Source organism: Rhipicephalus microplus, chromosome 2 (genome assembly GCF_043290135.1).
Source record: "Rhipicephalus microplus isolate Deutch F79 chromosome 2, USDA_Rmic, whole genome shotgun sequence".
NCBI classification, from domain to species: Eukaryota; Metazoa; Arthropoda; class Arachnida; order Ixodida; family Ixodidae; genus Rhipicephalus; species Rhipicephalus microplus.
Window position 1 is genome coordinate 148,334,969 of NC_134701.1, and position 14,005 is coordinate 148,348,973.

General features: G+C 44.8%; 1 long non-coding RNA gene across 1 annotated transcript; it reads left to right on the plus strand.

The window, feature by feature from the left end:
* Positions 1-2,080: 2,080 nt before the first annotated feature.
* Positions 2,081-13,435, plus strand: LOC142796407 (uncharacterized). Its single transcript, XR_012893818.1, has 3 exons — positions 2,081-2,255; positions 4,969-5,224; positions 12,783-13,435. It is a non-coding gene; the product is annotated as an uncharacterized LOC142796407 (long non-coding RNA).
* Positions 13,436-14,005: the final 570 nt, after the last annotated feature.

Below are 14,005 nucleotides of genomic sequence, written 5' to 3' on the forward strand. Positions count from 1 at the left end.
GAAGAAGGTGGAGAGGAGAGAGAGGAGGGAGAGGAGGCGACCTCCACCCAACTGCCCACCTTGGGTTGGTTGCGTGCAGCGTTGCCAGATGGAGCGCCGAGAGCTGGAGATTCCGCCGCGCCAGGTGGTAGCGTTGCCGTTGCTGCTTTGCCAGGAATTGGCACTTTGCCAGTTGACCGGTGCTTTGGTTTTGTTGGGGTCCCCGATGTCCTGGACCCTGGTTGCTGAAGCCTGATGAATTTTTCAGTGCATTCGCGGGAGCTGGTGAGGTGCGGACCCCCGCAAACTATGCACGTTGGGTTGCATTCGTGGGGGGCCATCCCCTCAGGACCAGCGCCCACGTTTTGGCCACAAAGGCTGCATCTTTCGGTGACCGGGTTGGGACAGATATCCGCCCGGTGCCCCAGTGCACCACAGCGGTAGCACGCTGGCACTGTCTTCTTGTACTCCCTGACGGGAGTCAGTTCTGCGTTATAGTGGACGGAACGCGGAACCTTCCTTCCCGCGAAAGTCAACACAGCTACGTTGGAGTTCCCCAGCTTGCGCGCATAGACTAGTTCACCGCCACGCCACTGCACACTATGTTTCAGAGACGCACTGGTTTCGAGGTTGTGCACAGAAATCACGCCGCGACACACATCACCGGTGAGCTTGAGGTGACCGCGAAGCGGCAGCGGTCCTTTGCTGGTGTTGATTTGAAAGTCCGACAGCAGTTTCTGAGCCACCTCGTTATTCTGCGTGCCACAGATGATGATGTTTTGCTCCCAATTGGGAGAAATGCTGATGTCATTCATGTGCTGCCTTCCGATGAGTTGGGAAATGGCAGCGCCGAGCTCACCTTGTTGAAACGCTGCCTTGAGGGCTACACAGTAAACCGATTCTGACCCTTAAGGGTGCAAAAAGGGTGCCGACACCCTAAGCACACCCTTTGAGCACCCTATTCGCGTCTCAGCACCCTACAAGCGGAACCTAAAGGGTGAACACATCAAAAGGGTGGAAACTAGGGTGCAAAAAGGGTGCAACAACTAATGGGTGCTGATGAGCACCCATTAGGGTGCACAGTCGCCGACAAAGCTTTGTGAGTAACGTGGTCATAGAGCATAACCAACAGCTTTTAGATGTCTAGTGGTTAGACACCATGGTCTCATTAATAGCCCCACCGCAGTAACTGATATCTGAATAGCGATAGTGCCCGGCTGAACGTAAGTTCTGCACTGGTTCTTGCATTCTTGCTGCCTCTTTCTCGTCGCCTCGCGGCCGGCGCTGACCAAGCCATGCGCTACAAGCTCACTAGCCAATGGCGGAGTACGCAGCTTGTAGAGCTACAACAGGATTGTGACTTACACATAGCCTCGTTTGCGCCTAACACTGAAAACAAAGCTTCGTCCATGACAGTATATATAAATCATACATTTGTTGATGCAAAGAAATACAAATCAACAAGACCGTGGTAGATAAAACAGTTTTTGTGTTGTACAAATATTTGTTAACCTTACAATGTATCAGTTGACACGTGTTACCAATTTTTATGGCGGGCTATGAACTTTGACGTTCCAATATTATAACATTAAAGAAACGTTTTCTTGATTTTGTTCATAGAAATACTCTTCAAAGCAAGTTAAAATGAGCCTTGACTAAAACATTTTCCTAAAGAAAATTCACTAAAGACAGCTAAAATATTGTTTGCCAACTAATACGCTTATTTTGATGTGACAAATTTTGCTTGCTGCCTGTACTTTGTACTAATATACAACCGCTTTGACACTGTTTTTAACAGCCAGCTTAACCACCCAACCAATGTACAGATGTTAACAAGGTATCGGTATAAGAAATACACAAGCAAGCAAACGTTTCAAATTTCGCGCGCTTTTTCACATTTCAAATTTCGCGCAATTACGCGTAATGTGATTTTGTCATTTTCAAAGGTAAAAAATATTCTATGCAATACGCACTAGCGTATCTTCTATCTTCACTATTTTTTACTTAAAATTTAAGCAGAAATAATTTATTTACTTATCATATAAAAAAGTGTGTGCGCAAATGCGGATCGGTGGCGTCAGCAGGACAGAAATGGCGGTATCTTCCTAGAGGCTGCAACGGCCGTGTGCCGAGCGTTTAAAGTCGATTTTTTATGTTGTTCAAAGTGTGCTTGCGCTGTCTTTCGTGTTCTGTCGGTGCTGCTTGTTACGAAGATGCACTATACTCAAGAGAGGACCGGCTGCTTTGTACCGTCGAGCGCTCGCCAAACTAAAAAGGTAGGTGGATGTTTCTGCTGTCGACGCTTTGTTTTTTGCTTCTCCGGCCAGGCCGCGGCGTGCCCGATCCAGGCTGTTATGTTCCTCCCGCGGTTAACACCGAAAGCGCTATAGTATAATAACGTTGTGAACTAAGGTTTTTCTAGCTGGTAGACGTTAAGTGAGTTTTTATTAACGTAGCGAGCCTGCTGGCGTGTCTGATTTCATTAGGCTCAAGTCTAAGCTCAGGGACGTTACGCGCGGATGAATTTTTTCTGTGGGGAAGGAGGTTAAAGCAATGTGCGCTGTGATGCTGTGAGTCGGCGGGCGATGCTCTTCACGCTATGAATCACTATATTTTTGCAATGCCGTCGGACGTCGTTCGGGGACGGCGCTTGGAAGCCGTAAGCGTCGTCTGTGTGTCGCGTGCGTTGGAGTATTCCGGTGATTCGCGTTGAATTAGATCTTTCCGTATTTAATTTAGAAGAATGGAGAATAACGTGGTGTCCGCGTTGGTATTTATGCGGCCTTGTTCGTTTTCTGTGCCAAAGAAGTATATGAAGAAAGTTTTATATGTTACTCGTCCTCTTTTCAACAGCTACATGATCATTAAATGTGTGTAACTACTATAAGGTAGATGTGTTTTCCTGTGTGACCAAATGTCTTTGCATCCACCGGGCACGTATAATATTAAATTACCATGATATTCAGCTTAATTAAGTGTGCGTAAACTCGACACAGCGTGCTGTAGGTGCGGTTCTCAAAGCGTGCAATTACGCCTGGGTCAATACATTTTCTCTATGAGTGGCCGAATAGCCGTACCTTAGCTGTGCAAGCGCTAGGTTGAGCAGTAGTTCACTCGTTCGAGTGCAATTTTGGTGGTACTGCTTGTTCCCCCCTGCTCACATATCATTGCATTCTTCTGGTTTGTAAAAGAATTGTGGGCGCTGCAGCCCGCTTTAGAGTTAAAACTTTGCCGAATACCTATACGTCTACAAACATTCTAAAACTAAGTTATACCAAAGCTTCCAATGACACTTTCGAATACAAGTGTAATGCTTTATCTGATATCATAAATTCTTTATGACCTCGCTGCAGATTTACAAGTGACCTGTGATATGTGCAGTGTATGAATGCCTAATTTATTGCTCAAAACACAATAAGGTTATACATCACAGTATGCGTGCATATGTTGCTGCTGACATGCAAACTTAGACATTGTATTTATCTAAGAATGAACAAATCTAAACTGCCGTATTTTGAAGGTGTACGCATCAGACCAATTGAATAATATCAAAAATAATGTTCACCAAGTGATTGTTGTTTACTGCCTTGCACCAACGTCACTAAAACCACCTTGTTGGTACTTAGACCACATGGTAGGATGCAAGATTCATGACGTCATATTGAATGTTAATGTCACATGATATGCAAGGTAAATTGTTATTAGCATACAGAGGCCAATAACGTTATTGTCTCATCGTTATCATAATGAAGCAGATTAGGCAATATGTTATTCTGCTGCCTTTACGTCATGTTGGGAAACCATTACGTTATGTAGCTATCTGCAGTGTCTGAGATCCTGGTTGCCGGTCAATATTGCAGAAGCTTGCCTGCTTCATTGTGATGGCATGGGGTTCAAGATTGATGTTTTGTCTTAGCGTTTCCACTTTTCCTCCCCTATGGTCATTAGACAGCTTGTGCTGTTTAATTAGAAGTGAGGAGTAGTGCCTTTTTAGCCAACCAGAACAATGTAGATCAATGATCACTATGAAGCAGCACACAATATTCATTTAGTGAACTCAATTTCAGGCAAATTATAAACGTACGAATGTTAGCCGTTTGAAGGAAGCTTTATTCGTTGAACTCATGAGAATAAATGATAGAGAAGGAAAGGCAGGGAGGTTAGCCAGACCAGCAAAGACGGTCTATCACCCTACACGGTGGAACAGGGAAATTGAAGTCCTGTCGGAGTGGTCTGGTCGCTAAGGTACTCGATTTCTAACCCCAAGGTCACAGGATGATATTCCGGCCTTGCTGGCTGCTTTTTCGATAAAGGTGAAAATGCTGTAGGCCTGTGTTCTCAGATTTGTGTGCACGTTAAAGAACCCCAGGTGGTCGAAATTTCTGGAGCCCTCCACTACCTTGGTAAAACATTCATGTGTCAGTATTGCTTTAATTTTATGCTTTATCTGCAGTGGATGCATATGCGCATACGGACATGTATGTGTAGTGGTATTGCAATTTTATGGAATAAAATATTCATATGGTGCATATTGCATGGCATTTACTTAAGAAACACATCACATGGGTATCACAACTACAGAAATGCAAATGTGCCTCTATGGATGCACTCGTGCATGTATTTGGTCAGCTTCAAGAAAAGAATTTATCGATTGCAGGCAGCAGCATTACTCACGCATGTTTATCACTTAATTTCGTGCAGTCGATACAGCTAAAAGGGGGTGTCTTCATCTAAAAGTACTAACTTCATCTTCGTGCATGAGTGAGCTATAAAGGTGAATGAAAATTCACATGTATGACATCGACATGAAAAGCTCTGCAGCAGCATGTTTTTCGTTGTATTTATACTGCAGCATGCCCTTTTTGTATTTTTAGTTGCGTGCCACTAAATATATGTTGGCCATGCGTTTCTAGCCATTCACTGCAATTCGGCAAGCAGCGGATGCAGTCTAGACAAACCTCACTAAAATAATTTTTTGCACTGGTGCAGAAATTTTTCGGCACGGTCTGTCATTTCATTTGAGTGAGGCTGCTCAAGGAAATTTCCTGACAAGGTCAAGGAGCTCAAGCACCAGCGAACTCTGAACCATTCTTTCAAGCATCAGCTCTGTTCAACCTGCTTATGCGCTGTGCCTCACCAAGCTACTGGACGCTGCCTACTTATATGAAGTGCTCTTCATATTCTCCTCAGTTTGGCAGCAGTGTGTGTGGTCTTCACAGTGCTTGTCAAAATCATTTTTGCACAGGTGAGACACTTATTTCCTGCTTTAATTGTGTTAGTATTACTGCATGCACTCCTGCCAAGCAAGAGTACTAATGTTTCCTGTGAATTGTTTGTCATGGTAAACAGAGGATTTCAAGCACAAAATTCATACTGAGCTTTGGTCCTTCAAGAAGTGTGGAATGAAAGTGGTGACAGTGTCAACGCGCTCTCTTTAGAAATAAAGGCTTTGCATGAAAAGCCTGTGGCACCTTGAAACAGGCACAAAAAACTTCCAGGTGAAAATAAGCAACTTCAGATAAAAATTGAAGAATTTACACTGTATTCAAGGTTGAACTATCCGATATCAAAGGCGTCTCAGATGAGGGTTTTCTTTTGACGCTGTCCGAAATTTTTGGGCGATGATGGAAAAACCATTACTCGTGATGATATTGACACTGCAGACAGAGTAGGAACAAACAAGCCTAGTTTGAAAAAAAATAGTAGTGCATTATGAACGATGTTACAAATGAAATGTTCTGGATTAGACAAAAAACTTACGTCTGTCTACAGTGGCCTTTCCTTTTAGATCAAGTAGTCCTATTTATGTCAACGAACACTTGACAAGACAAGGTAAGCAGTTAGTGAGAGCACGAATGCAAAAAAAAAAACAAGTTGGATGGAGGTACATTTGGATGCAAAGCACAAAATTTATAGCAAAAAAAAATTGGAAACATTAGCAATTTTAAAGACTGCCTTCTTAAAAGATCTGGCAAAACGCTGTGTTGATGCCTTCAGAGCCACACTTTTCTTGAGCTTGCAATGTCAGTAAACTATGACTGACATGGCAGAATTTTGATACCTAGATAGTGAAAAATTGATACCTAGATAGTGAAAAAGGCCACCAGCTATCTTCAATGCCTTTACCTTAAATACTCTTAGCATTACAAATAAGACTAGTAGCCTGTCTCTCTATTTCGATGACATGCCGGTAAAATTTGATGCTATTCTTTTGACATAATCCTTGCATTTTTTGTGCGATATAGCCCACCAAAAATACCAGGGTACAATTATCATGGCATTGTGTAGTTCATGAAATGGGGAAATGGAATAGCGCTGTACATCTAACGTTAATTTTTGGCCGATGTCAATAGACTTCCATGTGTTAAGCCCTGTGTTGAGTGTCTAGTAGTCAACTTGGGGGTTTCGTTTTGCAGCAATTAGCGCGCCTCCATTAGGTCATAAGTAGGAATTTTGAGTTTCTGGAAACTAGGTAACTTGATTTTTCGGTCACAGATGCACAGACGATTTTTCGCTCACAACCAACGGGGCAGACGCCGGCGGCGGGTTTTCTGCGACACGAGCTCTTCAACGCTATCATGTTAAAAAGCTGACATAGGCAGCATTGACCAAATGAATGCAAAGAATAAAGTCAAGTGTCCTAGCAGGAATCCAAACCTAGTATTCTGCTTGGTAATTAAGTACTCTACCACAGAGCCATGCCCGGCCTCGGTTATACTTTCCAAATAGTCTCAAATGTTTGTGTAACATCAACTGCCGTTGCAGTACTGGCTATCAAATTTTATAACTATTACATGTGCACTCCTACGATGCAGCCGTGAAGTCGAGTCAAAGTCAATTGTAGTCAGGCACCATCCTGTGAAGTATTTGTGTAGCAGTGTTGAGGGCTACCATCGTCGCGAGTGCCAGCGCAAACACCAGTGCTTCATACCAGCCTACCACTTCTAGTGTGGCTAATATCCATGTTTCTATTGGCATCGTTATGAAACAGCAAATAACTGCTAATGTTGTCAAAGGTGTGACATCTCCCTATAACAAATGAAACATATTTCATTTGTTATAGGGAGATATAACACCTTTTTGAACTAAAAAACGGCTGTTTAACGTATGTGTATGCGAGAATTTGTACTTATATTGAGCTCCACTTCATAAGATCGCTCAATAAAAAAATTAAAATACATGTTATGCGTGTTTCGCATAACATCGATTCCCAAAGTATGTGGGGTCTGCCAAATTTTTAGCATCAATTTTGTAACCTAAATGCTACCATAAACAATTATTTATTGAACATGAACAGCTGGACTGCAACATAATAAGTTTAAGCTATTAGGAAAACTGAATATGTTCATGACTACAGCATACCTAATAGGCAAATACTAGTACTACATGCATGACACACTATTGTAGAGCTAGACTAGAATATTGCTTATTGGCACTTTACAATTCTTTAAAAACCCTAATTAACTTCAGTGCCTTATTCGATTAGTTCAAATCGGATGTGCGCAATCACTTGATGAATAGCTTTTTTACTCAAACCTAACTCATGTTTCACGTGTGCATCATGCTGAATCATTGCTCAGATGTTTCTTGTGTTTAAATTTCCTTTCTACTATGCTGTTTGTTTTTTATGTGAAATCTGTTGTACGTGCTGTCGTGATCCCACCTCCTGATCACCAGTTGTTGTGATCCCGGGGTGCTGTGGTAGCGTGGTGTAGCTTCGGGTTGAGGAAACGACCGCTTACAAGATGGGGATACGAAAAACAAACAAGGTTTATGGCACTATTTACAAATATTTACAGCATGAGGTTTAAGAGTTCACAAACCACGAGCGTGGTGGTTAAACCTTTAGTTGGTTCAGAGCGACGTCCTGCACTCTGCGGCGCCGTTATAAGCCCTGTCGGGCTCCTCCTTCTTCAGTGGAACACCAATCACATACACACACAACAGGTGAGGGGTACGAGCATGCACGGCGCACGTGAACAGCCAATTTCGAGTCAAGATCACTGCACTTAAAGGTGGCGCCAGAGAGTCTCTTGCTCGTCGTGTATGTCGCTGGTCGAGGGGTTCCAAGCTTCGGACAGCAGACATCAAACGGTCCGCCAATCTGTCCGCTCAATTAGCAGGGCACTTTGTGGCGGCGGTCGCCGTTTCTACAAAGGAAGACGCTGTCTTTGTTGTCCCCTCTGGAACGGCTTACCGCTTCGTGGCGACGTGACGTCTCATCCGCCGGCTAGCAGGGACAATGCCCGGTGGGCATAGGCATTCGGCGAGCCGGCTACTTGTTTGAAGATTAAAAGAGCGCCGCTCCCCCGTCATTTCTGGATGCTGGTTCCGAGAAAACTGGGTTCTAGGCGTGGGAACGCTGCCCGGCCACGCTTCTCAGCGACAGCATGGCGCCTACTGATGCCGGTCATAACAGCTTCCCCCTCGCCAGATGAGTCACGGAGGGCAGCAGTCAACACTGCTGCTCGCAGGGACGACGAAAAGGTCAGTAGTTGAATGCCAGGAACTGGCCTTCGCTTGTGGCATGGTCCGGGTGATTGCCGAATCTTCGACAGCATCTCTGATACTCGACCACCTGTACAAGCAAGCACTCGGCCCCCTTCGATCCAACCAAGCCAAAAGAGGGATGGAAACCAATTTTCATTTCCTAGCTTTAACAAAAGCTCACACTCAAAACTCTCAGGACTCACTTGAGCTGAAAAACCGGACGTGCTACCTTACAAATTTACATAAGATGCACGAAAAAAACTAAAATATCAATTTTGATACAGAAAGAGCACCCCAGAATGGCGGCTGAGCGTGTCAACGTTTCCATTCAATTTGCCTTTCTTTTACCTAATGCCAAAATTGTATTTTCGAAGAATCAAGCTCTGCCTCAAAAGGCGACTGTTCTTTTATGTCACGGTTTGCAGCCAAGTAAAGGGGAAAATGGTCTGTCCCTACTTTAAATTTAGCACCTCTGAGATAACCTGCAACTGATGAATGGCCTACACAAGGCAAGCGCATTCATTTCCTGAAGCGCAGTACGTTATCCCACGAGAGCCCAAATTCTGGTGCAAGCAAAGCGCAGCTTTGCTTGATACCATTGTTGTCCTGAAGTAAAACGGCAGCCTCCTTCTTTTTGTCGCTGACTACTTACACGGTTCTGTCCCGCTGAGAGCATCAGTCAGGAACTCGGATTCAGTGAGCGCTATGTTTGTCCGAACGTCCGTCTTTGTCTACGGCCGCCAACAACCGTCTACTACTTAAGACATTAAGCTCACCAGCCTCCCGACAGCTTAACCTAAGCTGTGACCTAACGGTCTACCTCAACGGTTAGGGAAAGCTTGAGGATCCGCTCATGATCACTAGATCAATCACTCTTCAAAGAAGACAACAACAAAAAAGTAACAAACACTGCCTTCTAGCAGGTTTGTTCGGTTAGTTACCTGTTTTTGCTAACGGCTTTGATTGAGAAAAAAAAACACTGAGTTCTTCTGAGCGGTTTCAATTATTCTCATTCTTACGGCGCTGCAAAATTCACGGCACTACTAACCAAACGCTTAGGCCTTCACAGATGGTCTAAACGTTCATCCTTACATTACGTTACAACACACCGTGTACAACACAAAAATAATGCTAAGTGCAATACTCATCAAAAGCACCTCACAATAATGCACAAGTTTTATGCTAAAATCGTGCCCCAATGACCTTCAATTCTTAATGCGCGCAACGACATCTCCACTGTGTCGCGCCAAACTTAATCAATTTATGAAATCATTTGGTTTATTCTAACATCTTCCCTCAAATGCTCATTCACTCCAAATCGACATGGCAGTGAAGGCACGCAATATGAGACTAAACTTTTGAAACACTAAAAAATGAAACAATTTGTTCAGTTTTTTTTTTTGGTATATACGTACAAATGATTAAAGCTTCGATGCTATTTCAGCCTTTGTGTCGGCGGTTTTCCTTTTGAAAAAATTATACCGCATCACGTAACCTACCAAATTTAAAGTGGCTCAAATCTGCATTTCCAATGCAACACTGAGTAACAATATTTGACACGCCGGTGCAAAAGTTACTCGAACTGACCGTTCCCCCTTTTCTCGTGGTTCCTTTAATCGTACACGATGGGGTCGCGGTCCCGGCGGTTTTCCTGCACGTCTGAGGCTACTAAACAAACGAACGTTAGGCTGTGTCCTGCCGTCACGCCTCATTCTGCACTTCGGCTTATTCCCCGTAGGAATTTGAAAGTGACGCCAGTAGCTCGGAGGGAGCCTGTGCCATTTTCTCTTTGTATTCAACCCTGCGCGGTATTTAGCCACTCTGCCCTTTCGACTTTGACCCTTCGGGCAAGGCCGCTTTTCCGAAGTCGTTGAGCTGAACCGCGCGCTTCGTTGGGGTGACGCACCTCCCTTTCTCCCTCCACACCTGACTCGCCGCTTGTGCCTCCATGAACAGCCCCATTGACGTTTCCTTAAACGGATTAGTGGCCTACCCTTTCGTCTTTCGCGGGGCGGTGTGGGACTAGTCCTATGTTTAGGCAGTGCCGAACGCTTTCGCTTCTTCCTTTTTCTGCGATGTTTGCAAACCTGCTCGGTGTTATCGCTGCTCTGCTGAAGCGTGGCGCTCTTGCTCTCATCTGCCACTGCGCTAACCATGCCTAAATTTGACAATGTCGAAAGGTCCCCTCGAGGCACGAAGAAGGTTTCCAGCCTCTTACTGGGCCCATTAGGGCTGCTGGCACCCTCTTCATCCGTGCAAGGAGCGTCTTTCGACATCGTCCCCACCTCCAGACCGGCCACGGCCTCGTTCTCTACATCGTTTACATGGATGCATTCGAGAATTTGCAGGCCATTTTCTGGCGCGATCACTGTTTCTTGCGCTTCATGACGCGCCTCAATTTCTGGCGCTTTGCGACGCGCCTCGCTTTCAGACTCCGGTGCGAGTCTTTCTTTCTTTTTGCTAATAGAAGTTCCAAATCTTCTGATTAGCTCTGCTTTCACAACTTCGTAGTTGTTCGCATGCTGCTCACTGAGTCGCGCAACAACATCCGCTGCCTCGCAGGGCAGAACCGTGCGTAGCTTCTGAGACCAGGTGTCTCGCTCACACTTCAGTTCACTACACTTCCGTTCAAAGAGTCTAAGATACAGGCCCATATCCCATGATACCTCATATGGCTGCATGTACCTAGACATCTCGAACTCTGCCTCATTTTCGAGAAGTACTCCTTGCTGGCGTCCCAGCCTCTTACTCAATTCATAGTCTTGTTTGAAAAACTTTAGTTTGAGGCTTTCTCTTTCGTCTTCACTCTTTCCTTCCATCTGAGCTGCTCTTAGTTTTCTTTCGATGATGAGGTCCCATTCTTCACTTAGTTCCTCATCATCAGCCCCCAAATCATTAATCGCTTGAATGATTATGGGTTTTCGTGCCAAACCCTTTGTATCGATCCCCAATTCCTCACACAACAGCAACAAGTCTGACTTCTGCAGCTCCCGTAAGTCCATGATCGTACTGAGTGCTCGCTACTTCCAAAAAATACTTTCCGAAACGGCGAAACTGAGTCTTTCGGCAAAGTTAACTACCAGTTCTAAAATTTACCCTCCTTTAGAACCTGGTTCACTCAAAGGAAAACCCAAGCACTCACCCATACGTGATCCATGTCTCGAGCCAGCTGCTTCTCCTGGGCCGACTGTTGTTGTCACTTGTAGCTTCGAATCCCACCGCTGCCACCAGTTGTCGAGGCTCGGGGTGCTGATTCGTATCCCACCGCTGCCAACCGTTGTCGAGGCTCGGGGTGCTGATTCGTATCCCACCGCTGCCAACCAGTTGTCGTGATCCCACCTCCTGATCACCAGTTGTTGTGATCCCGGGGTGCTGTGGTAGCGTGGTGTAGCTTCGGGTTGAGGAAACGACCGCTTACAAGATGGGGATACGAAAAACAAACAAGGTTTATGGCACTATTTACAAATATTTACAGCATGAGGTTTAAGAGTTCACAAACCACGAGCGTGGTGGTTAAACCTTTAGTTGGTTCAGAGCGACGTCCTGCACTCTGCGGCGCCGTTATAAGCCCTGTCGGGCTCCTCCTTCTTCAGTGGAACACCAATCACATACACACACAACAGGTGAGGGGTACGAGCATGCACGGCGCACGTGAACAGCCAATTTCGAGTCAAGATCACTGCACTTAAAGGTGGCGCCAGAGAGTCTCTTGCTCGTCGTGTATGTCGCTGGTCGAGGGGTTCCAAGCTTCGGACAGCAGACATCAAACGGTCCGCCAATCTGTCCGCTCAATTAGCAGGGCACTTTGTGGCGGCGGTCGCCGTTTCTACAAAGGAAGACGCTGTCTTTGTTGTCCCCTCTGGAACGGCTTACCACTTCGTGGCGACGTGACGTCTCATCCGCCGGCTAGCAGGGACAATGCCTGGTGGGCATAGGCATTCGGCGAGCCGGCTACTTGTTTGAAGATTAAAAGAGCGCCGCTCCCCCGTCATTTCTGGACGCTGGTTCCGAGAAAACTGGGTTCTAGGCGTGGGAACGCTGCCCGGCCACGCTTCTCAGCGACAGCATGGCGCCTACTGATGCCGGTCATAACAGTGCTACCCTCTGTAGGCCCACAGGTACTGTCAAGTTGTTTACACAGTTTTTTGCCTGGGGGACCTCTAACAAGCATGTTTTCTGTTGAAAACAAAGCGAATTTTGATGCTGACTTCTACTCACATCGAACTTTGAACACTCCAGCATGACAACGCATATTGTATCTTGGACAGTCTGTCTTGTGAAACTTTTAGTGATTACTTCTGTCTTTATTTTAGGCTTCCGGGTGCGGATGTGCTGTAGAGAAGGAGCGCCCTGACCACACTTTTGTAAAAGGAACCAAAGTCGCCTGGGCAGCTGAAGATGGATTGTGCAAGTGTTTGAATGATCACATTATATTAATCCAACACTACTTGCATTACTTTGCCAATATTTGTGATTTTGTAACACACAAGTTTAGAAACACACACACGTATAAAAAAGGAGAGCTGTAAATAGGCCTTGAGCAAGTTTGTAGTCAAGGCTTTTAGCATGATGACCAAAGCATGTCATATAAGCCCACATGTTTTACCACACACCTACTCTCCTATCTCTTCTCTTTTTCAATTTTGTGGGCACTGGCAACACCCTCAATAAGCGCATTTGGACTGCTGGTGTCTCTAACCTATATTTTGTTGTTCTAAATAATTTATTTGTTACCTACTATGCAAGGAGGGAAGCCAGAATGTTAAAAGTTAAAAAAGAAGTCTCATCACAAAAAACATATCTCTACACATAAGAAAAAGATTAGAAAAACAGAAGATTGATCCTCACTCACAAAGATCTCATCATTACAATCGATGCACAAGGTCATAGCTCATGTTTACTATTGTCAATCTTTTTCGGTTGTATGCTATGTACAATAAAATAGTGACTATTGGCATCATGTTAATTTATTTGTCGTAAATTTTTGTTGGGGCCTAATATCTTGCATTCTCACATGCATAAAAGCTCACGTCTGCTACACATAATTTAAAAGAGCGCGATGTGGTAAGGTTCTGTATTTAGTGCATATTATCTGTGTGTCTTTCAAAGTGAGTATATGGCATTTGAAATAATCACCAGTATTCGAAACTTGTGAATTTTTAATTTGCAGGCATGCATGTCTGTACGATGACCAAGCATCCATAAATTGTGCATGCATGTGTGCAGCAAGGGGCCTTGAATAGATTACATTCATTCTGGACCAAAAATGGGTAGCACAGGCCATATACGCACTCTGGGATCAATTTCATGATTATTAAAACACACATATTTATTCAATATAGCTTGCTTTAAGGTATATATTTACATATTGTCTACTTCCACCTTGAACATTGCACCATGCATCCGGCACTCTGCCGAGCGCCTCTCGAGGGCACTTTGGTAACTAGTACACAAACGTACAGACAGCTGTAAGTGGGCCTCCACTTTGTTGACTGCTGGAGAACAACGGCTTCGCCAAATCACACTTCCTTTGTGG